We start from the raw sequence: 22,575 nt of genomic DNA, 5'->3' as shown, positions 1-22,575 counted from the left end.
AAACGAACTTGCAAAGGAAAAAACCATGAATTTGAACTAACAATTTCAGCCAAAACTACTAATACTAACCAAACTCAACCAAAATAATCAATCTCTTAGCATAATTTCGTGACATTAGCATGGTAATAACATGAGAATGAGCATTGTAATGGCATGGGTATGACAATAGAATGAAGCTTTCCTAACAACTTGATTCAACATGAAATTTTATGATAAATAACCTAAGAATGCAAATTAAATGATAGAATAATGCACAAAATGAAAATATTATGAGAAAAATAAAGATTATTTTGATAATAAGCATTAGGAATAAGTAAAATAGAAGTGAAAATAGTAAAAAAATGCTAAGGGAGAGATATTGGGCATAAAAAATGGAGTGGGAAGCGGCGCACGGGAGTGGTAGGGAGGCCGTGTGGACTTGCAGTGGCTAGGGTTAGGGTTTTTGGGTGAAGAAGACAATGAGTAGTACAACCTATTTATAGAATTTGGGGCACAGGGCCATGGAACACGCCCGTGTTCCCCAATTTTTGCCCGTGTGATTCACGAATTTTAAATTTGGGCGCGTCTAACAATTGGCCCATGCCCGTGTTCCTTGGGCGTGTGGGCACACACGGCCGTGTCGCATGGCCGTGTCTGTCTTCATTCGCTTCTCCCATACCAGTGTATGTAGGCCCACACCCGTGTTAATTTAACAAGTTCGACCACGAGTACTTGGCATTGGCGTGTCGTACGCTGGTGTTAATTTGACAGGTTAGGCCATAGTTTCCAGGCACGGGCGTGTCGCACGCCCGTATTGTTTTGGCAGGTTTTCCCACGGCCATGTCGTATAGTCGTGACGATTTATCGTAGCCCGTGTTGGGGAAATTTTTTCCCTGTTTCCACACGGCCTAAGGCACGCCCGTGTGCTAGGCCGTGTCTATGTGGGAAACCTGTATTCAAGAGCTTCATTAGTAAGTTAGGTGTTTAAACACTAAAATTTAAAGAAGTTAATACAGTTAGTGCTCGGGTTGCCTCCCGAGAAGCACTTATTTATAGTCTAAGCTCGACTTACCTCTTCATTGAATGGTCATGTTCGTTCGAGGAGTTTATACTCCTCATTCCTACTGTGAATCTCATCAAAATAAGGTTTTAGGCGAGTATTGTTTACCTTAAAAGTGCCGAACTTGGGATGACTTACCTCGACTGTATTGAATGGAAAAATGCTAAGTACTGTCAGAGAAATTTCTTCATTCGGTTTGGCAGTGACAATGTGAGGATCTGCGACATCTAATAAAACTTTATCTCCAACCCTAAGTTGATTTGGAAAGGCATTGAGCTCGTCCTGGTGTAGTTTTGGTTTATCGTGTGTTCTCAGTTTATGTGTCTTCCATTCATCTAGCTCCTCAATTTGTAGCCTTCGTTCTTCATGAATAGGTCCTCTACTATTGCTTGAAAATGGCTCATGTACTTCATTCAGACTCATTTCTTGTGAAGTAGGTTGCACCATATTGTCAGTTTTAGTAGAATGGTTTAGACGATCACCTTCAATTTCTGATGTGTTGCCAGAATTACGAGCTTGAAGGGTGATTGTTTCGTCTCCCACATGAAGTGTGAGCTCACCTGTGCCAACATCAATAATCGTTTTAGTAGTTGCTAGCCTTCCTAAAATCAAAGGAGTGTTGCTATCCTCCTCTATGTCTAGAACAATGAAGTCAATAGGAAATATAAATTTATTGATTTTAACTAGCACATCTTCAATAATACCCCTAGGAAATCTTATAGTTTTATCTGCTAATTGAATGCTCATCCTAGTCTGTTTGGGTTTCCCAAGACCTAATTGTTTGAACATTTTATAGGGCATAACGTTAATACTACGTCCTAAATAAGCTAAAGCATGATTAACATCTAAACTACCAATTAAGCAAGGAATTGTAAAACTCCCTGGATCTTTTAACTTGTTGGGTAGCTTATTCTACAGAATAGCTGAGTAAACTACGTTTAGCTCCACTTGCGAAGACTCGTCCAACTTCCGCTTATTTGCTAAAAGCTCATTTAAAAATTTCATTGTGTTTGGCATCTGCGGTAGAGCTTCAATAAATGATAAGTTAATATGTAATATTTTTAAGAGTTTAAGGAATTTACCAAATTGTTCATTTGAGAGGTTTTTCCTTGTCGTATTAGGGTATGGCACACGAGGTTTGTATTCTGTACTTACCGGTTTCTGCTCATTGTGGTCTACCTCACTTTTGCCTTGGCTTATCTCAGTTTCTTGCCTCGGTTCTAGCTCAAGTGTGCCTAACCCTTTCTCATATTGACTAGTAATTGCTTTGAGTTGCTCCCTTGGGTTAGATTCTGTGTCGCTTGGCAAGCTACCTTATGGTCATTCAGAAATCAACTTGGTAAGCTGTCCAATTTGAGTTTCGAGCCCTTGGATCGATACTTGTTGATTCTTAAGTGTCGTCTCAGTATTTTGAAAACGAGTTTCTGACACCGATATAAACTTTGAGAGCATCTCTTCAAGGTTCGGCTTCTTTTCCTGTTGGTAGGGTGGTTGTTGGTAGCCTGAAGGTGGTCTCTGATTTCCTTGGCCTCCCCATGAGAAATTTGGGTGGTTCCTCCAACCTGCATTGTAAGTGGTACTATATGGATTGTTTTGAGATCGAGGATTATTACCCATGTAATTTAACTGCTCGTTCTCTATGCTGTGGCCATATGATTGATATTCTGAATTGCTTGATGCACCTCCACTGCCTTCACAGTGCATTACTGGATGAACCTGCAAGGAACCAATTAAACCATCAATATTTTTATTTAGAAGTTCTACCTGGTTTGACAGCATAGTAACCAAATTGACGTTATAAATGCCTGCTATTTTAGTTGGCTTAGTCCTCATGACTTGCCACTGATAGTTATTCAGTGACATCTCTTCAATAAATTCGTAAGCCTCTTCAGGTGTTTTATTATTGATGGTTCCCCCGGCTGCTGTATCAATCATCTGTCTTGTCGAGGGGTTCACACCATTGTAGAATGTTTGAACTTACAACCATAGAGGTAATCTACGGTGAGGACACCTTTGCAGTAGGTCCTTGTATCTCTCCCATGCATCGTAAAGAGTTTCTAAGTCCATCTGCACAAATGAAGATATATCATTACGTAATTTGGCCATTTTAGCTGGCAAAAAATATTTTAATAAAAGTTTTTCGGTCATTTGTTCCCAAATAGTAATTGACCCTCGTGGTAACGAGTTCAACCATTATTTAGCTTTGTTTCTTAATGAAAAAGGGAATAATCGAAGACGAATGACATCGTCAGAAACACCATTAATTTTAAATGTATCGCAGAATTCCAGGAAATTTGCCAAGTGAGTGTTTGGATCCCCATCCTGCAAACCATCAAACTGAACAAATTGCTGTATCATTAGAATAGTGTTAGGTTTTAGTTCAAAATTATTCGCAGCAATAGCAGGCCTAACTATACTTGACTCAGTTCCTATTAAAGTAGGTTTAGCGTAATCATACATAGTACGAGGAGCAGGATTCTGATTTGCTAGTTCAACGGGTATCGTAGGAGGTAGCTGATTGTCTTGATTTTTAACCGTCTCTTCGGTTGGGGTTTGAATATCGTTCTCTTGCTCGTTCTCTGTGTATCTTAAGCTCCGCCTTATTTCTCTTTGGTTTCTGCGAACTGTGCCATCGGCTTCTTCATCAAAAACTAATGGTCCTGACAGGTTTCTTTTAGTCATAAACTATAAAAACCTGCCAAGAGAAAGAAAAAGTAAATTAATAAATAATAAAAAAAATAAGGTTAACTTGCAAGAAAAATAAATGGCTAACGTAATAAAAATTGAGTGTTCCTAATATCTTAATTCCCTAGCAACGGCGCTAAAAACTTGATTGTGATATTCGTGTGATAAGTTTTATAAATTTATAATGAGTCGCTCTTGAAACTAACTATTATCACGATGAAGGCAAGTGTACCTATCGAATAGTAGTATAGCTTTAGCAAGACCAGATTGTCGAACCCAAAGGAACTAAAAGTACTAGTAATAACTGTCTTTTTATTATCTAGCCTAAGAATAATGGGGTTTGTTTTGACTAACTAATTAACTAAACTAGGAAATCACATAAAATAGAATTGGGGAATTACTTTTGGAAAAACGATTGAATTAAGACAATACCTAAGGAAAAATCCACCTAGACTTCACTTGTTATTTGACTCTGAATCGAATGATTTATTCATTTGGCTTGATCCGTAGAAATCTCTAAGTTATATTATTATCCCTCTCGAGACTAACAATGTCTAACCCTAGGTTGAATAATTGAAATCTCTTTCTAATTAACTCCCTAGGGTTGCATTAACCAGATCTATGGATCCCCTTATTAGGTTTCATCCTAATCCGGCAAAATCTTGTCACCCTATTTCTAGGCGCGCAATCAACTCCGCTTAATTATGAAAATTGTACTCTTAGACAGGGTCTATTCCTCCTCTCAATAAGAGCTTAACTTGATTCAATATCCTGGAATATCAAAACAAGAATTAAGAACACATAATTAAGAACAAGTCAAATATTTATCATACGATTCAGAAAATAATAACAAGATTCGTCTTAGGTTTCATTATCCTTAGGTATTTAGGGGATTTAGTTCATAACTAAAAAGGAAAACATCTCAGAAGAATATTGAATACAAAACATATAGAAAACCCAAAACTCCTGAAGGGAAATTGAGGGGAGATCTTCAGTCTTGATGATGAATTCGGCTTCTGAGATGGATCAATCAGCTTTCCTTTAGCAGTTCCCTACCTCTTTCTCCGTGTGTATTTCCCTCCTCCTCTAGGGTGTATTTATAGGCTTTGGAATGCCTAAGAACCCTCAAAATTGGCCTTTTTCGAATTGGACTAAACTTGGGCTCGGCAAGGACACCCCGTGTGACACGTCCATGTGTATTTACTTCAGGCTATGCTCGAGCCTGTTAGAATGGCACGGGCGTGTGTTCTACCTGTGTGAGTCTTGCTTTGATTCTGCTAAATTGACACGACCGTGTGGTCTGCCCATGTGAGGAAGTCCAGGTCGTGTTGATTTCGTGCGTTGGCCCATTTTCTCCGTTTTTGGCCTGTTTCTCGTTCCTTTTGCTCTCCTATGCTCGCCTAAGTATAAAACCTGAAATTAAGGCATTAGGAGCATCGAATTCACCAAATCTAAGGAGAAATCATCCATAAAATGCGTTAAGCATGGGGTAAAAGTATGTATAAATAACGGTTTATCACATACATTGAAAATTCAACTGAAAGAACATTAAAGTTCCAAACATTCCAAGTTGAGCATTTTATCATGAAAACATAGGTGTCTTCCCTCATTTAAGTAATTACCTTTGATTCAAAATATCACACAGTTTCACATCCTCACTAAAGATTCACTCAAATCACTCGAGGTGTTTAAGGATAATAAATGAATTACTTAATTGTCAATAATAAAGAGTCATTACCATAGGCTTGCATGAAAATCAAATCTCCACCACTATAAATTGAGATGAAACATCAATCAAAAGGTCTTTAGAGGGTTGTAACGTGGCTTTGGTTAGAGGGTGTGGTCACAAACTGACAGAAAGGGTTAGAATTGAGATTGAATTGAAAAATTGCCTAACTAGAAAAATGGCTAGTCATCAATTGCGTACAACAGAGCTTTTCCTCAGAATATGGAATTTAACTTCTTTATCTCAGAAGATCACTACTACTAATATGTATACATGTATTTTTTTTTCAGAACAAGCCAAATTACAAAATAGAATAAAACATAGCTAAGCAATTATTCCAACTCAAATCTCGACTAAGCAATTATTCCAACTCAAATCTCCAAAAAAATAAGGATCAAATTAATTTAGGGAATTTCAACAATAATGAGTTATGGGTTAATATTGAGGGTAAAGTAATGAATAGGTTGTTAGGCTCAAAGGGGTTCACTAAGGATTAATTGTGAAGGTAGGCTTTTATGGAGTGAGTGGTTTAAACTTAGGTGCCTTTATCATTTTGACATATCAAATCAAATGGTGTGGTCTTGACATGCATAATCAAGCAAGTTCTAGAATAACAATTCAATACTGACGCACTTATAATGAAAGTGAGCATGAAAGAAATAATAGATGCTCTAAAGGCTCAAGATCTCACAAAAATTATGGCTTTTTGATGTTTAAACTTGTGAATTCCAACTCAAGATAATACCTAAACTTAGGGAAACAACCTAAAAGTTTTTAATTCTTCAAAAATCAACTTATCATGCTTGATTCCCTAATGTCTTAAAGTTTAAACCATCAATGCATAAATGCCTATTTTTTAATTCAAGATATATCAATAAAAGTCATAAATCAATGAAAATTTATCCTAAACATGATATGAGAGCTTTTCAAGAGAACAAGGAAATCATTCAGGGATTTTTTTTACAGTGAAATGAATACCCCCCACACTTAAGATGTACATTGCCCTCAATGTACAAAGATAGATATATGGAAAAGAATATAAATATAAGATAGAGAGAGAAGTGAAACTTCCTGAGTGATGAATGAATTTCCTTGAAATGGAGTTTTGGAGAATAATCGGCGTGAGGGTGGAAAAGGATACTCCGGCGGTGGTAAAGGTTCATTAGTCCATAAGTCCTGCGCCAAAAGAATATTAAATCTAGTGGTAGCTATGGTCGTGGTCGAGAAGGACATGGCAGTCGTGGAGAACCTTTCCAAGTGGAGTTTCAAGTTCCTGAGTAATAGTGAGCTTTGGAGCTCTTTATAACTGTGATAGAATCAGGAACTCTTTTAGGAAATATATAAGGAAGAGTAAGTGCTCAATATTAATTAGTCGAAATTAAAAATTGTAAAATAATAATTATAAGTCCTAATAAAAATAAGGTGAAAGAAAAATAAAAAGTAGTCTTAAAATAAAATAAAAGTAAAAACATAAAATAATAAATAAAAGTTTTTAAACATCTTCATCGCTAGATGGTTCGCGAGGTGGGGGTGGCGATGAGATGTGGAGGTGCTGACAAATTTGCTGTAAAGTAGCATCAATGTTATCGAAGTGCTGAAAACACTATTGCTTGAATCAGGTAAGGTACTCAGAGATGTCAGCGTATGAAGCCGCCGCATGAACTGGACAAGAAGGAGGTGGTGGCTGAGACGGTGGGTCCTCGTGACGTGAAGGGACATCATCAGTAATGTCCTCGGGGGCCTACAGTGGATTGGGCGAGACGATACTGAGGAGGCAAGGTGCCACATCATTTCTCGATCATCCTCATACTTAGCATGCTAGAGATGCCTTGTGGGGACATCTGGCCCATGAGAGTGGGGAGGATGATTGAGCTGTTGTGTTGAGGAGCCCGAAGTGCCGAGCCAATCGTGTCACATAGGGGCCAATGGAGATGACCCCCTTCCTATGCCACTCCGTCTGATGTTGAATGGCGAGGGCAATGAAATAAGCAAGGTCTATGAAGTGCCCATGCGACATACACCATAAAAAGTAGGCATCGTGAGTGTTGACGACGCCAGTGCTCTCTCGCCTTCCTGTTAACGTATGAGCCAAAATGGCGTATAAATACCTCAGAGATAGAGAGAGAGCCGATACCTTGGAGCAGCTAGGATTGTAGGAGGCAACGCCGAGGGCGAGGGTGTTCCAACACTGTAAAGAAGAGTGATAGATGTGGCGATTAAGAGCGTGGAGTTCATTCTCCTCCATGAACTCCTCAGTGTAAAGGCCCAGTGCGATTCTGAACTCTGGTACGTTCAATTTGTGGACTAGACCGCCGAGGCGAAATTGGATTGTTTCCGGGTCATCAAAGCGGGCTATCACAGTCTGAAGATGGAATGTTGAGCAGAGTTCCATCGTGAGTTCGAGATATCTCGGCTCAACAATCTCAAAGAAAAGCCCCTAAAGATCGATGGTGAGGAGGGCCCGAATTGCATCCTCGAGTTGGACTTGTTCTAGAGCGGCCCAGTCTATACAGCAGCCCACTTCCAAGGGTCGACCCGTAGAATCTGGAAAAGTTCTTCTTGGGGCCCAATGGGGAACTACAAGAAAAGGTGATGAATTTTCGCGGTAGGACCCGAGGAAGATGACAACCCCTTCCTTTTCTTCGAAGCAGGGATGGCGACTTTCTTTCCTCGTGAAGACGACATGGTATACCTACAAGCAAAACCATTATTTCGTCATGATGAATTTTCAAGGTAAGACAAAAACAAATTTTAAAAAAAAAAGGCAAAAGTCATAAATTAAAACTAATAACTTCAGTCACAACTACTAGCAAACTTAATCAAAACAATTAATTTTATGGTGTATCATTAGCATGATAATAGTATGAGTTTCAAAAAAAAAAAAGGCAAATAATTTTATGTAGCATATTTTATTGATGGAAAATGTCAACCCAAAAGGTATGAGTATTTCTATTAACCTAACCATAACTATTCACTTTAAACTAGTCAAATGGAGTAGATAGATCATGCAATGACTAAGAACTTCAACCTAAAAAAGATGATGACTACTCTAGATATGAAATTTGAGTGATAGAAAGATGAAAATAACATGAAAAGTGCATATTACTATGATAAATAGCATTAGAAATCAGTAAAATAAAAGAGAAAAGAGTAAACAAATGCTAAAAAGATGAAAATGGGCGTTGAAAATGGAGTTGGAAACGGCGCACGGGCGTGGCAGGGAGGCCGTGTGGACTTGCAGCGGCTAGGGTTAGGGATTTTGGGTGAAGAAGATGATGAATAGTGAAGGGTATTTATAGATTTTGGGACACACGGCTAGGGAACATGCCCATGTTCCCTAATTTTTACCCGTGTGATTCGCGAATTTTGAATTTGGGCACGGCTGACAATTTCCCCACGCCCATGTACCTTGGGCGTGTTGGTACACACAGCCGTGTCGCACCATCGTGTCTGTCCTTGTTCGCTTCTCCCACGCTTGTGTTGTTTTGGCAAGTTCGCCCACGGCTGTTTGGCACGGGTGTGCCGCACGCCCGTGTTAATTTGATAGGTTCGGCCAAGGTTTCTAGGCACGGGCGTGTCTCACGCCCGTGTTGTTTTGGCAGGTTCGCCCACGGCCATTGATAAACTGTAATTTATACATATTTTTACCCCATGCTTAACGCATTTTTTGAATGATTTTTCCTTAGAATTGGTGAATTCGATGCTCCTAAGCCTTAATTTCATGTTTAATACTAAGGTGAGCATAGGAGAGTGAAAGGATCGAGAAACTAGCCAAAAATTGAGAAAATAGGCCAAAGTACGAAATCAACATGGCCTAGACTTCCTCACACGGCATACCACACTACCGTGTCAATCTAGCAGAATTGAAGCACGACTTACACGGGCGTGTCCTTGCCGAGCCCAAGTTGAGTCCAATTTGGAAAAGGCTAATTTTGAGGGTTCCTAGGCATTCCAAAGCCTATAAATACACCCTAGAGGAAGAGGAAAGGGACACAGAGAGAAGGAGGCAGGGAACTGCTCAAGGGAGGCCGATTGATCCATTTCAGAAGCTGGAGTCACCATCAAGACTGAAGATCTCCCCTCAATTTCCCTTTAGGAGTTTTGGGTTTTCTTTATGTTTTGTATTCATTATTCTTCTGAGATGTTTTCGTTTTTAGTTATGAACTAAATCCCCTAAATACCTAAGGGGAATGAAACCTAAGACGAATCTTGTTATTATTTTCTAAATTGTATGATAAATATTTAACTTATTCTTAATTATGTGTTCTTAATTCTTGTTTTGATATCCCAGGATACTGATTCAAGATAAGCTCTTATTCAGAGGAGGAAGAGACCCTATCTAAGAGTACATTTGTAATAATTAAGCGGAGTTGATTGCGCGCCTAGACATAGGGTGACAAGATTTTGCCGGATTAGGGTGAAACCTAATAAGGGGATCCATAGATCGAGTTAATGCAATCCTAGGGTGTTAATTAGAGAAAAGTCTCAATTATTCAATCTAGGGATTAGACGTTATTAGTCCTAAAGAGGGATAATAACATAACTTAGGGATCTCTACGGGACAAATTAAATGAATAAATCGTTAGGTTCGGACCACTACTCTTTGACAAAGAAATCGATCGCACAGTTCGCAAAAACAGAGTGAAATAAGGTGAAGCTTAATATACATAGAGAACGAGCAAGAGGATGATACTCAACCCCCAACTGAAGAGATGGCTGAAAACCAAGACAATCAGCTACCTCCTGCAACTGCGATTAATCAAAATCCTGCTTCACGCACTATGTATGATTATGCTAAACCTTCTTTAATAGGAACCGAATCGAGCATAGTTAGACCTGTTGTTGCTTAAATACTTTTAAACTAAAACCTAACACTATTCAAATGATACAGAAATTTGTTCAGTTTGATGGTTTGTAGGATGAGGATCCCAACACTCACTTAGCAAACTTTTTGGAACTATGCGATACATTTAAAATTAATGGTGTTTCTGATGATGCCATTCGTCTTTGGCTATTCCCTTTTTCATTGAGGAACAAAGCTAAACAATGGTTGAACTCGTTACCACGAGGGTCAATTACTACTTGGGAACAAATAACTGAAAAATTTTTACTAAAATATTTTCCGCCGGCTAAAACGGCTAAATTACGTAATGATATCTCTTCGTTTGTACAGATGAACTTAGAAACTCTTTACGATGCATGAGAGAGATATAATGACTTACTGAGAAGGTGCCCTCACAATGGGTTACCGCTTTGGCTTTAGGTTCAAACATTCCATAATGGCCTGAATCCTTTGACTCGACAAATGGTTGACGCGGCTTCTGGCGGAACCATCAATAATAAAACACCTGAAGATGCTTATGAGTTTATAGAGGAGATGTCATTGAATAACTATCAGTGGCAAGTCATGAGGACAAAGCCAACAAAAACAGTCGGTGTTTATAACGTCGATTTGATCACCATGCTCTCTAATCAGGTAGAACTCTTGAATAAGAAAATTGATGGTTTTCTTAGTTCTTTACAGGTTCACCCAGTAATGTAGTACGAAGCAAATGGAGGTGGATCAAGCAATTCAAAATACCAACCTTATGGCCACAACATGGATAACGAGCAGTTAAATTACATGGGTAATAATTCTCGATCTCAAAACAATCCATATAGTAACATTTACAATGCAGGTTGGAGGAACCACCCAAATTTCTCAAGGGGAGGCCAAGGAAACCAGAGACCACCTCCAGGCTAACAAAAACCACTCTACCAATAGGAAAAGGAGCTGAACCTTGAAGAGATGCTCTCAAAGTTTATATCGGTGTCAGAAACTCATTTCTAGAATACCGAGACAACACTTAAGAATCAACAAGCATCAATCCAAGGGCTCGAAATGCATATAGGCCAGCTGTCCAAGCTAATCTTCGAACGACCACAAGGTAGCTTGCCAAGTAATACTGAACCCAACCCAAGGGAACAGATCAACGCGATTAATGTTCAAGATGAAGAAGAATTGGTTGAGCCTGAGCCAGAACCGAAGCAAGAAACTGTGGTGAGTAGAGATCAAGATGAGGTAGGTCATAATAAAAACAAATCAGTGAATGTCAAATATAAACCTCGTGTGCCATACCGCAATGTAACAAGGAAAGACTGCTCAGATGAACAATTTGGTGAATTCCTTAAACTCTTAAAAAACTTACACATTAACTTACCGATTATTGAAGCTTTATCGTAGGTGCCAAACACAATGAAATTTTTAAAGGAGCTTTTAACAAATAAGCTGAAGTTGGACGAGGCGTCGCATGTGGAGCGAAACGTAGTTTGCTCAGCTATTCTACAGAATAAACTACCCAACAAACTAAAAGATCCAAGGAGTTTTACGATTCCTTGCTTAATTGGTAGTATAGATGTTAATAATGCATTAGCTGATTTAGGGGCTAGTATTAACGTCATGCCCTAAAAAATGTTCAAACAATTAGGTCTTGGGAAACCTAAATAGACTAGGATGAGCATTCAATTAGTAGATAAAACTGTAAGATTTCCTAGGGGTTTATTGAAGATGTACTAGTTAAAATCGATAAATTTATATTTCCTGTTGACTTCATTGTTTTAGACATAGAGGAGGATAGCAACACTCCTTTGATTTTAGGAAGGCCCTTTTTGGCAACTGCTAAAATGAATATTGATGTTGGCACAGGTGAGCTCACACTTCATGTGGGAGATGAAACAATCACCCTTCAAGCTCGCAATTCTAGCAACACATTGAAAATTGAAGGCGATTGTTTAGACCATTCTACTAAAACTGACAATATGGTGTAACCTACTTTGCAAGAAATGAGTCTGAAGGAAGCACATGAGCCATTCTCAAGCAATAGTAGAGGACCTATTCATGAAGATCAAAGGCTACAAATCAAGGAGCTAGATAAATGGCGGACGCATAAATCGAAACACACGATAAACCAAAACTACGCCACAATGAGCTCAATACCTTTCCAAATCAACATAAGGTTGGAGATAGAGTTTTATTAGATGTTGCGGATCCTCACATTGTCACTACCAAACCAAATGAAGACGCCCCTCTTATGATACTTAGTATTTTCCCATTCGGTACAGTCAAGGTAAGTCATCCCAAGTTCGGCACTTTTAAGGTAAAAAATATCCGTCTAAACCCTTATTTTGATAAGATGGATAGCAGGAATGAGGAGTATAAACTCCTTGAACCCCCATAACCATTCAATAGAGAGGTAAGTCAAGCTTAGACTATAAATAAGCGCTTCTCGGGAGGCAACCCGAGCACTAACTGTATTAACTTCTTTAAATTTTAGTGTTTAACACCTAACTTACTAATGGAGCTCTTGAATACAGGTTTACCACCTAGACACGGCCAATCACACCGGCGTGTTGAGGGCCATGTGAAAACAAGGCAAAGATTTCCCCAACAGGAGCTACAATAAATCACCACGATTGTGCGACATGGCCGTGGATGAACCTGGCAAAACAACACGGGCGTTAGACATGCCCGTGTCTAGAACCCTTGGCCGAACCTACCAAATTAACACGGACGTTTGACACACCCGTGCCAAGCAACCGTGGTCGAATCTGTTAAACTAATACGGGTGTGGGCCTATATACACGGGCGTGGGAGAAGCAAATGAAGCCAGGCACGATCGTGCGACATGGCCGTGTGCACCCACATGCCCAAAGAACACGGGCGTGGACTAAATGTTCAGACACACCCAAAATCAAAATTCGCGAGTCACACAGGCAAAAAAATTGGGGAACACGGGCGTGCTCTATGGTCGTGTGCCCCAAAGTCTATAAATAGGCTACATTATTCATTGTCTTCTTCACCCAAAAACCCCAACCCTAGCCGCTCCAAGCCCACACGCTCTCCCCGCCACGCCCGTGCACAGCTTTCAACTTCATTTTCAACACCCAATCTATCTCCTTTAGCGTTTGTTTACTCCTTTCTCTTTTATTTCATTGATTTATAATGCTATTTATCATAGTAATCTATATTGTTCATTTTATTTTCATCTTTCTATCACTTAAATTTCATTTATAGAGTAAGTTATCATCTTTTTCATGTTCAAATTCTTACTCATTACTTGATTTCTCTACTCCATTTGATTAGTTAGAAGTGCATATTCATGGTTAGGATAGTTGAAATATTCATGTTTCTTGTGTTGACATTTCTGTTCATTCATATAATATGTTGCATTCCATTCTTTTCCATTTTTACTTATATCACCATGCTAATGCCACAAAAATAGGTCATTGAACTTATTGTTTTAGTTAAACTTAGTAGTTGTGGCTGAACGTATTTATGCATTTTTCTCTTCGAATTTAGTCGCATTTTTTTCCTTGTCTACTCTTCAAGACGAATTGATGTTTCCACTTGCAGGTGTAAATGTCATCTTCACGTGGTAAAAAGGCCGCTGTCCCTACTTCAAAGAAAAGGAAGGGAGCGTTATCTTCCTCGGGTCCTACCGCGGAAGTTCGTCACCCTTTCCTGAGGTTCCCCATCGGGCCCCAAGAAGTATTCTTCCAAATACTTCGGGCCCTATTTTAATTGTGGGTCGCTGCATCAACTGGGTTGCAATAGAACAAGTTCAGTTGGCTGATGCGATTCGGGCCCTCCTAACCACTGACCCTCGGGTGCTTTTCTTTGGGATCATCGAGCCGACGTATCTCGAGTTTATGATGGAATTATGCTCCACATTTCATCTTTAGACCGTAATGATAAACTACGATGATCCTGGTACGGTCCAATTTCACCTAGGCGGATTAGTCTGCCAGCTAAATGTCCTAAAATTTAGTACTACACTGGATTTATATACGGAGGAATTCAAGGAAGAGAATGACTTACATGCTCTTAATCGACACATTCATCGTTCTCCTTCACGATGCGGGGACGCACTAGTACCAGGCGCAGGCACCTACAATCCTAGCCGCTCTAAGGCATTCGCTCTCCCTTCATCCCTGAGGTACCTATATGCCATTTTAGCCCACACGATTACAGGAAGGCAAGAGAGCACCGACGTCGTCAACACTCACGACGCCTACTTTCTATGGTGTATGTCGCATGGGTACGTCATCGACCTTGCCTATTTCATTGCCCTCGCGATTTAGCACCAGACGGAGCGGCATAGGAAGGGAGTCATCTCCATTGGCCCCTATGTTACCCGGTTGGCTCACCACTTTAGGCTCTACAACACCGCGGCCCAAGAATCATCCTTGACCCTCATTGGCTAGATGTCTCCACAAGGCATCTCGAGCATGCTTAGCATGAGGATGATCGAAAAGCACCAAGGAACCTACCTTCCTCAATATCGTCTCGCCCAATCTACCGAGGAGGAGGCCCCCGAGGACATTACTGATGATGTCCACCCACAGCACGAGGACCCACCATCTCAGCCACCACCACTCTCTCGTCCAGTTTATGCGGCGGCTTCTTATGCTGACATCTTTGAGCGCCTCACACGATTCGAGCAGCAGTGTTTTCAACGATTTGACAACATTTATGCTACTCTACAACAGATTTGTCAGCACCTCCACATCTTATTGCCACCCCCACCTCGCGAACCATTTAGTGATGAAGATGTTTAAAAACATTTATTTATTATTTTATGTTTTTACTTTTATTTTATTTTAAAACTACTATTTATTTTTCTTTCACCTTATTTTTATTAGGACTTGTAATTATTATTTTACAATTTTTAATTTTGGCTAATTCCTATTGAGTACTTACCCTTACTTATATATTTCTTAAAAGCGTTCCTGATTCTATCACAGTTATAAAGAGCTCCACAACTCACTATTACTCAGGAACTCCAAACTCTACTGGGAAAGGTTCTCCATGACTGCCATGTCCTACTCGACCACGATCATAACCAACTTCAGATATAGTATTCTTTTGGCACAGGACTTATGGATTAATGAACCTCTACCACCGCCGGAGTATCCTTGTCCACCCTCACACCGACTATTCTCCAAAGCTTCAGTTCAAAGAAATTCATTCATCACTCAGGAAGTTTCACTCCTCTCCCTATCTTATTTTTATATTCTTATATCTATCTTTGTACATTGAGAATAATGTACAACTTAAGTGTGGGGGGTATTCATTTTACTATCAGAAAAATCCCTGAATGACTGCCTTGTTCTCTTGAAAAGCTTTCATATCATATTTAGGATAAATTTTGATTGATTTATGATTTTTATTAATATGTCTTGAATTAAAACATAGGCATTTATGCATTGATTGTTTAAACTTTAAGACATTAGAGAATCAAGCATGATAAGTTGATTTTTAAGAATTTAAAAATTTAAGTTGTTTCCCCAAAGTTTAGGTATTACTTTGAGTTGGAATTCACAAGTTTTAAACATCAAAAAGCCATAATTATTGTGAGATTTTTGAGTCTTTTGAGCATATATTAATTCTTTCATGCTCACTTTTATTATTGCTTTGAGTGCGTCAGTATTGAACTGTTATTCTAGAACTTGCTTGATTATGCATGTCAAGACAACACTATTTGATTTGATATGTCAAAATGAGAAAGACACTTAGGATTAACCCACTCACGCCATGAAAAGCCTACCTCCATGATTAACCCTTAGTAAACCCCGTTGAGCTAACAAGCCATTTCTTGTATTACCCTTCATATTAACCCTTAACCCATTATTGTTGAAATCCCCTAAATTAATTTGATCCCTATTTTTGTCGAGATTTGAATTGAAATAGTTGCTTAACTATGTTTTATTCTATTTTGTAATTAAACTTGTTCTAAAAAAAATAAAAAAAAATGTATACATATTACTAGTAGTAATCTTCTGAGCTAAAAAAGTTAAATTCCATATTCTGAGAAAAGCTCTGTTGTATACAAGTGATGATTAAATCTTTTTCTAGTTAAGTGATTTTTCAATTCAATCTCAATTCTAACCATTTCTTTCAACTTGTGACCACACCCTCTAACCAAAGCCACGTTACAACCCTGTAAAGACCTTTTGATTGATGGATCATCTCAAATTCTATTAGTAGAGATGTGATTTTCATACAAGCCTATGGTAATAACTTTTCATATTGACTGATGATGCTACTTACATTGTCCTTAAACACTTTGAGTGATTTAAGTGAATCTTTAGTGAGGATGATAAACTCTGTGATATTTCAAATCGAGGTAACCACTTAGATAAGGGGAGATGCCTAAAGTTTTGCATGATTAAATACTCAACTTGGAATGTTTGAAACTTTGATATCCTTTCAGTTGAATTTTCAATGTATGATTACCTATGGATTATTTTGAGATATTATCGATAGAAATTATAGGTTAAGAAGAATTTATTTTGAATATGAGTTGAGAATTTTGCTTAAGGACAAGCAAATGCTTAAGTGTGGGGTTATTTGATAAACCGTAATTTATACATATTTTTACCCCATGCTTAACGCATTTTATGAATGATTTTTCCTTAAAATTGGTGAATTCGATGCTCCTAATGCCTTAATTTCATGTTTAATACTTAGGTGAGCATAGGAGAGTGAAAGGAACGATGAGAAATGGGCCAAAGTACAAAATCAACATGGCCTGGACTTTCTTACACGGGCATACCACACGGCCGTGTCAATCTGGTAGAATCGAAGCATGACTCACACGGGCGTGTCCTTGCCGAGCCCAAGTTGAGTCCAATTCAGAAAAGGCTAATTTTGAGGGTTCCTAGGCATTCCAAAGCCTATAAATACACCCTAGAGGAAGAGTAAAGGGACACAGAGAGAAGGAGGCAGGGAACTGCTCAAGGAAAGCCGATTGATCCATCTCAGAAGCCGGAGTCACCATCAAGACTGAAGATCTCCTCTCAATTTCCCTTCAAGAGTTTTGGGTTTTCTTTATGTTTTGTATTCATTATTCTTCTGAGATGTTTTCATTTTTAGTTATGAACTAAATCCCCTAAATACCTAAGGAGAATGAAACCTAAGACGAATCTTGTTATTATTTTTTGAATTGTATGATAAATATTTAACTTGTTCTTAATTACGTGTTCTTAATTCTTGTTTTGATATCCCAGGATACTAATTCAAGATAAGCTCTTATTCAGATGAGGAATATACCCTGTCTAAGAGTACATTTTTCATAATTAAGTGGAGTTGATTGCGCGTCTAGACATAGGGTGACAAGATTTTGCCAGATTAGGGTGAAACCTAATAAGGGGATCCATAGATCGAGTTAACGCAACCCTACGGTGTTAATTAGAGAAAGTCTCAACTATTAAATCTAGGGATTAGACGTTATTAGTACTGAATAGGGATAATAACATAACTTAGGGATCTCTACGGGACAAGTTAAATGAATAAATCGTCCGATTCGGAGCCAGAATAACAAGTAAAGTCTAGGTGGATTTTTCCTTAGGTATTGTCTTAATTCAATCGTTTTCCAAAAGTAATCCTCCAATTCTACTTTCTGTGAATTCTTAGTTTAGATAATTAGTTAGTTAAAACCAAACCCCTCTGTTTTTAGGCTAGATAATAAAAAGACAGTCATTACTAGTACTTTTAGTTCCTTTGGGTTCAACAATCCGGTCTTGCTAAAGCTATACTACTGTTCGATAGGTACACTTGCCTACATCGTGATAATAGTTAGTTTCAAGAACGATTAATTATAAGTATTTAAAACCTGTCACACAAATATCGCGATCAGCCATGTCGCACTGCCGTGGCGATTTATCGTAGCCCGTGCTGGGGAAAATCTTTGCCCTGTTTCCACACGGTCCTAAGCACGCCCGTGTGCTTGGCCATGTCTGTGTGGTAAACCTATATTCAAGAGCTCCGTTAGTAAGTTAGGTGCTAAACACTAAAATTTAAAGAAGCTAATATAGTTAGTGCTCGGGTTTCCTCCCGAAAAGTGCTTATTTATAGTCTAAGCTCGACTTACCTCTCCATTGAATGGTCATGGTGGTTCGAGGAGTTTATACTCCTCATTCCTGCTATGAATCTCATCAAAATAAGTTTTAGGCGGGTATTGTTTACCTTAAAAGTGCCAAACTTGGGATGACTTACCTCGACTATACCAAATGGGAAAGTGCTAAGTACCGTAAGAGGAATTTCTTCATTTGGCTTGGCAGTGACAATGTGAGGATCTGCGGCATCTAATAAAACTTCATCTCCAACCTTAAGTTGATTTGGAAAGGTATTGAGCTTGTTCTAGCGTAGTTTTGGTTTATCGTGTGTTCTCAGTTTATATGTCCACCATTCATCTAGCTCCTCGATTTGTAGCTTTCATTCTTCATGAATATAGGTCCTCTACTATTGCTTGAAAATGGCTCATGTACTTCCTGCAAAGTAGGTTGTACCATATTGTCAGTTTTAGTAGAATGGTTTAGGCAATCACCTTCAATTTTTGATGTGCTGCCAGAATTGCGAGCTTGAAGGGTGATTGTTTCGTCTCCCACACGAAGTGTGAGTCCACCTGTGCCAACATCAATAATCATTCTAGCAGTTACTAAAAAGGGCCTTCCTAAAATCAAAGGAGCGTTGCTATCCTCCTCTATGTCTAGAACAATGAAGTCAACGGGAAATATAAATTTATCGATTTTAACTAGCACATCTTCAATAATACCCCTAGAAAATCTTATAGTTTTATCTGCTAATTGAATGCTCATCCTAGTCTATTTGGGTTTCCTAAGACCTAGTTGTTTAAACATTTTGTAAGGCATGACGTTAATACTAGCCCCTAAATCAGCTAATGCATTATTAATATCTAAACTACCAATTAAGCAAGGAAACATAAAACTCCTTGGATCTTTTAGTTTGTTGGGTAGTTTATTCTATAGAATAGCTGAGAAAACTGCGTTTAGCTTCACATGCGAAGCCGCGTCCAACTTCCGCTTATTTCCTAAAAGCTCCTTTAAAAATTTCATTGCATTTGGCATCTGCGATAGAGTTTCAATAAACGATAAGTTAATATGTAATTTTTTTAAGAGTTTAAGGAATTTACCAAATTGTTCATCTAAGCAGTCTTTCCTTGTTGCATTAGGTCATGGCACACGAGGTTTGTATTCTGTACTTACCAGTTTCTGCTTATTTTGGTCTACCTCACCTTTACCTTTGCTTATCTTAGTTTCTTGCCTTGGTTCTGGTTCAGGTATGATTAACCCTTCCTCATCTTGACTAGTAATCGCGTTGAGTTGCTCCCTTGGGTTAGATTTTGTGCTGCTTGGCAAGCTACCTTGTGGTCGTTCAGAAATCAACTTGGCAAGCTGTCTAATTTGAGTTTTATGCCCTTGGATCGATGCTTGTTGATTCTTAAGTGCTGTCTCGGTATTTTGAAATCGAGTTTCTGACACCGATATAAACTTTGAGAGCATCTCTTCAAGGTTTGACTTCTTTTCCTGTTGGTAGGGTGGTTGTTGGTAGCCTGGAGGTGGTCTCTGATTTTCTTGGCCTCCCTATGAAAATTTTGGATAGTTCCTCCAACCTGCATTGTAAGTATTGCTATATGGGTTATTTTGGGATCTAGAGTTATTGTTACCCACATATTGGACTTGTTCCTCTACAATGCTAAGGTTGAAGGGTTGATATTCTGTGCATGCTCCTCCTCCATTAGGATCACACCTCATTACTGGATGTACTTGAGTAGAACCACACAAGCCGTCAATCTTTTTATTTAAGAGTTCTACTTGGTTAGATAGCATAGTAACCGCGTCGAGGTTGAAAACATCGACTGCTTTCATCGGCTTTGTTCTCATAACTAGCCACTGATAGTTATTCAGTGATATCTCCTCAATAAATTCGTAAGCCGCCTCAGGTGTCTTATTATTGATAGTTCCTCCAGCAGCTGCATCAATCATCTGTCGAATCGAAGGATTCAGGCCATTATGGAACGTTTGAACCTGTAGCCAAAGCGGTAACCCATGGTGAGGGCACCTTCTCAAAATGTCCTTGTATCTTTCCCATGCATCGTAAAGTGTTTCTAAATCCATCTGCACAAAAGAAGAGATATCATTATGTAATTTGGCTGTTTTAGCCGGTGGAAGATATTTTAATAAAAAAATTTCGGTAATTTGTTCCCAAGTAGTGATTAACCCTCGTGGTAACGAGTTCAACCACTGTTTAGCCTTATTCCTTAATGAAAAGAGAAACAAATAAAGGCGAATGGCGTCATTAGAAACGCCATTAATTTTGAAGGTATCGTAAAATTCTAGGAAATTTGCCAAGTGAGTGTTGGGATCCTCGTCCTGCAAACCATCAAACTGAATAAACTGTTGTATCATTTGAATTGTGTTAGGTTTCAGTTCAAAATTATTTGCAGCAATAGCAGGTCTAACTATACTTGACTTAGTTCTTGTTAAATTAGGTTTAGCATAATCATACATAGTGTGCGGAGTAGGATTTTGATTAACAGCAATTACAGGAGGTAGCGAATTTTCTTGGTTTTTAGCCATCTCCTCAGTTGTGATTTGAATATCGTCCTCTTGCTTGTTCTTTGTGTATCTTAAGCTTCACCTTATTTCTCTTTGGCTTCTGCGAACTATGCGATCAATCTCACTATCAAAAAGTAATGGTCCTGACTGGTTTCTTCTAGTCATAAACTATAATAACCTACCAGAAAAAAGGAAAAAGAAGAATTAGTAATAAAAATTAGAATAAAATTTAAATTACAGAAAAAAGTAAATGGCTAAAGTAATAAAAATCCAGTGTTCCTAATATCTTAGTTCCCCGGCAACGGCGGCAAAAACTTGATGCGTGATATTCGTGACAGGTTTTAAATATTTATAATGAATTGTTCTTGAAACTAACTATTATCACGATGAAGGCAAGTGTACCTATTGAACAGTAGTATAGCTTTAGCAAGACTGGATTGTCGAACCCAAAGGAACTAAAAGTACTAGTAATGATTGTCTTTTTATTATCTAGCCTAAGAATAATGGGGTTTGTTTTAACTAACTAATTAACTAAACTAAGAATTCACAGAAAATAGAATTGGGGAGTTACTTCTGGAAAACTCGATTGATTGAGAAAATACCTAAGGAAAAATCCACCTAGACTTCACTTGTTATTTGACTTTGAATCAGACGATTTATTCATTTGACTTGATCCATAGAAATCCCTAAGTTATATTATTATCTCTCTTGAGACTAACAACGTCTAACCCTAGGTTGAATAATTGAAATCTCTTTCTAATTAACTCCCTAGGGTTGCATTAACTCGATCTATGGATCCCCTTATTAGGTTTCACCCCAATCCAGCAAAATCTTGTCACCCTATCTCTAGGTGTGCAACCAGCTCTGCTTAATTATGACAAATGTACTCTTAGACAGGGTCTATTCCTCTTCTGAATAAGAGCTTAACTTGAATCAATATCCTGGAATATCAAAACAAGAATTAAGAACACATAATTAAGAACAAGTCAAATATTTATCATACAATTTAGATAATAATAACAAGATTTGTCTTAGGTTTCATTCCCCTTAGGTATTTAGGGGTTTTAGTTCATAACTGAAAAGGTAAACATCTCAGAAGAATAATGAATACAAAACATAAAGAAAAACCCAAAACTCCTGAAGGGAAATTGAGTGGAGATCTTCAATCTTGATGATGAATCCGGCTTCTGAGATGGATCAAACGGCTTTTCTTGAGTAGTTCTTGGCTTCCCTCTCCGTGTCTTCTCTTTTTTTCCTCTTATAGGGTGTATTTATAGGCTTTAGAATGCCTAAGAACCTTCAAAATTGGCCTTTTCCGAATTGGACTAAACTTGGGCTCGGCAGGAACATGCCCTTGTGACACGCCCATGTGCAATTGCTTAAGGCCGTGGTCAAGCCTGTTAAATAGGCACAGGCTTGTGGTCCACCCGTGTGAGTTGTGCTTCGATTCTGCCAAATTGATACTACCATGTGGTCTGCCTGTGTGTGGAGGTCCAGGCCGTGTTGATTTCGTACGTTGGCCCATTTTCTCTATTTTTGGCTCGTTTCTTATTCCTTTCACTCTCCTATGCTCACCTAAGTATAAAACATGAAATTAAGGCATTAGAAGCATCGAATTCACCAATTTTAAGGAAAAATCATTCATAAAATGTGCTAAGCATGGGATAAAAATATGTATAAATTACGGTCTATCACAAATGTTAGAGAAATGAATCTAGCCAAAGGA

At 38.5% G+C, this 22,575-nt stretch overlaps 3 non-coding genes across 3 annotated transcripts; 2 read left to right on the top strand and 1 right to left on the bottom strand.

The window, feature by feature from the left end:
• Nucleotides 1–3,032: 3,032 nt before the first annotated feature.
• On the top strand, nt 3,033–3,139 carry LOC128281254 (small nucleolar RNA R71). The gene has a single exon (XR_008271467.1). It is a non-coding gene; the product is annotated as a small nucleolar RNA R71 (small nucleolar RNA).
• A 7,451-nt stretch (nt 3,140–10,590) lies between these two features.
• Nucleotides 10,591–10,697, bottom strand: LOC128281281 (small nucleolar RNA R71). The gene has a single exon (XR_008271494.1). It is a non-coding gene; the product is annotated as a small nucleolar RNA R71 (small nucleolar RNA).
• A 9,637-nt stretch (nt 10,698–20,334) lies between these two features.
• Nucleotides 20,335–20,440, top strand: LOC128281096 (small nucleolar RNA R71). Its single transcript, XR_008271311.1, has one exon. It is a non-coding gene; the product is annotated as a small nucleolar RNA R71 (small nucleolar RNA).
• The last annotated feature ends 2,135 nt before the right edge of the window (nt 20,441–22,575 follow it).

The sequence above is a fragment of the Gossypium arboreum genome, chromosome 9 (genome assembly GCF_025698485.1).
Source record: "Gossypium arboreum isolate Shixiya-1 chromosome 9, ASM2569848v2, whole genome shotgun sequence".
In the NCBI taxonomy this organism is placed as follows: Eukaryota; Viridiplantae; Streptophyta; class Magnoliopsida; order Malvales; family Malvaceae; genus Gossypium; species Gossypium arboreum.
Note: the sequence above shows the minus strand (reverse complement) of the source record. Positions and strands in the feature narration are given on the sequence as shown.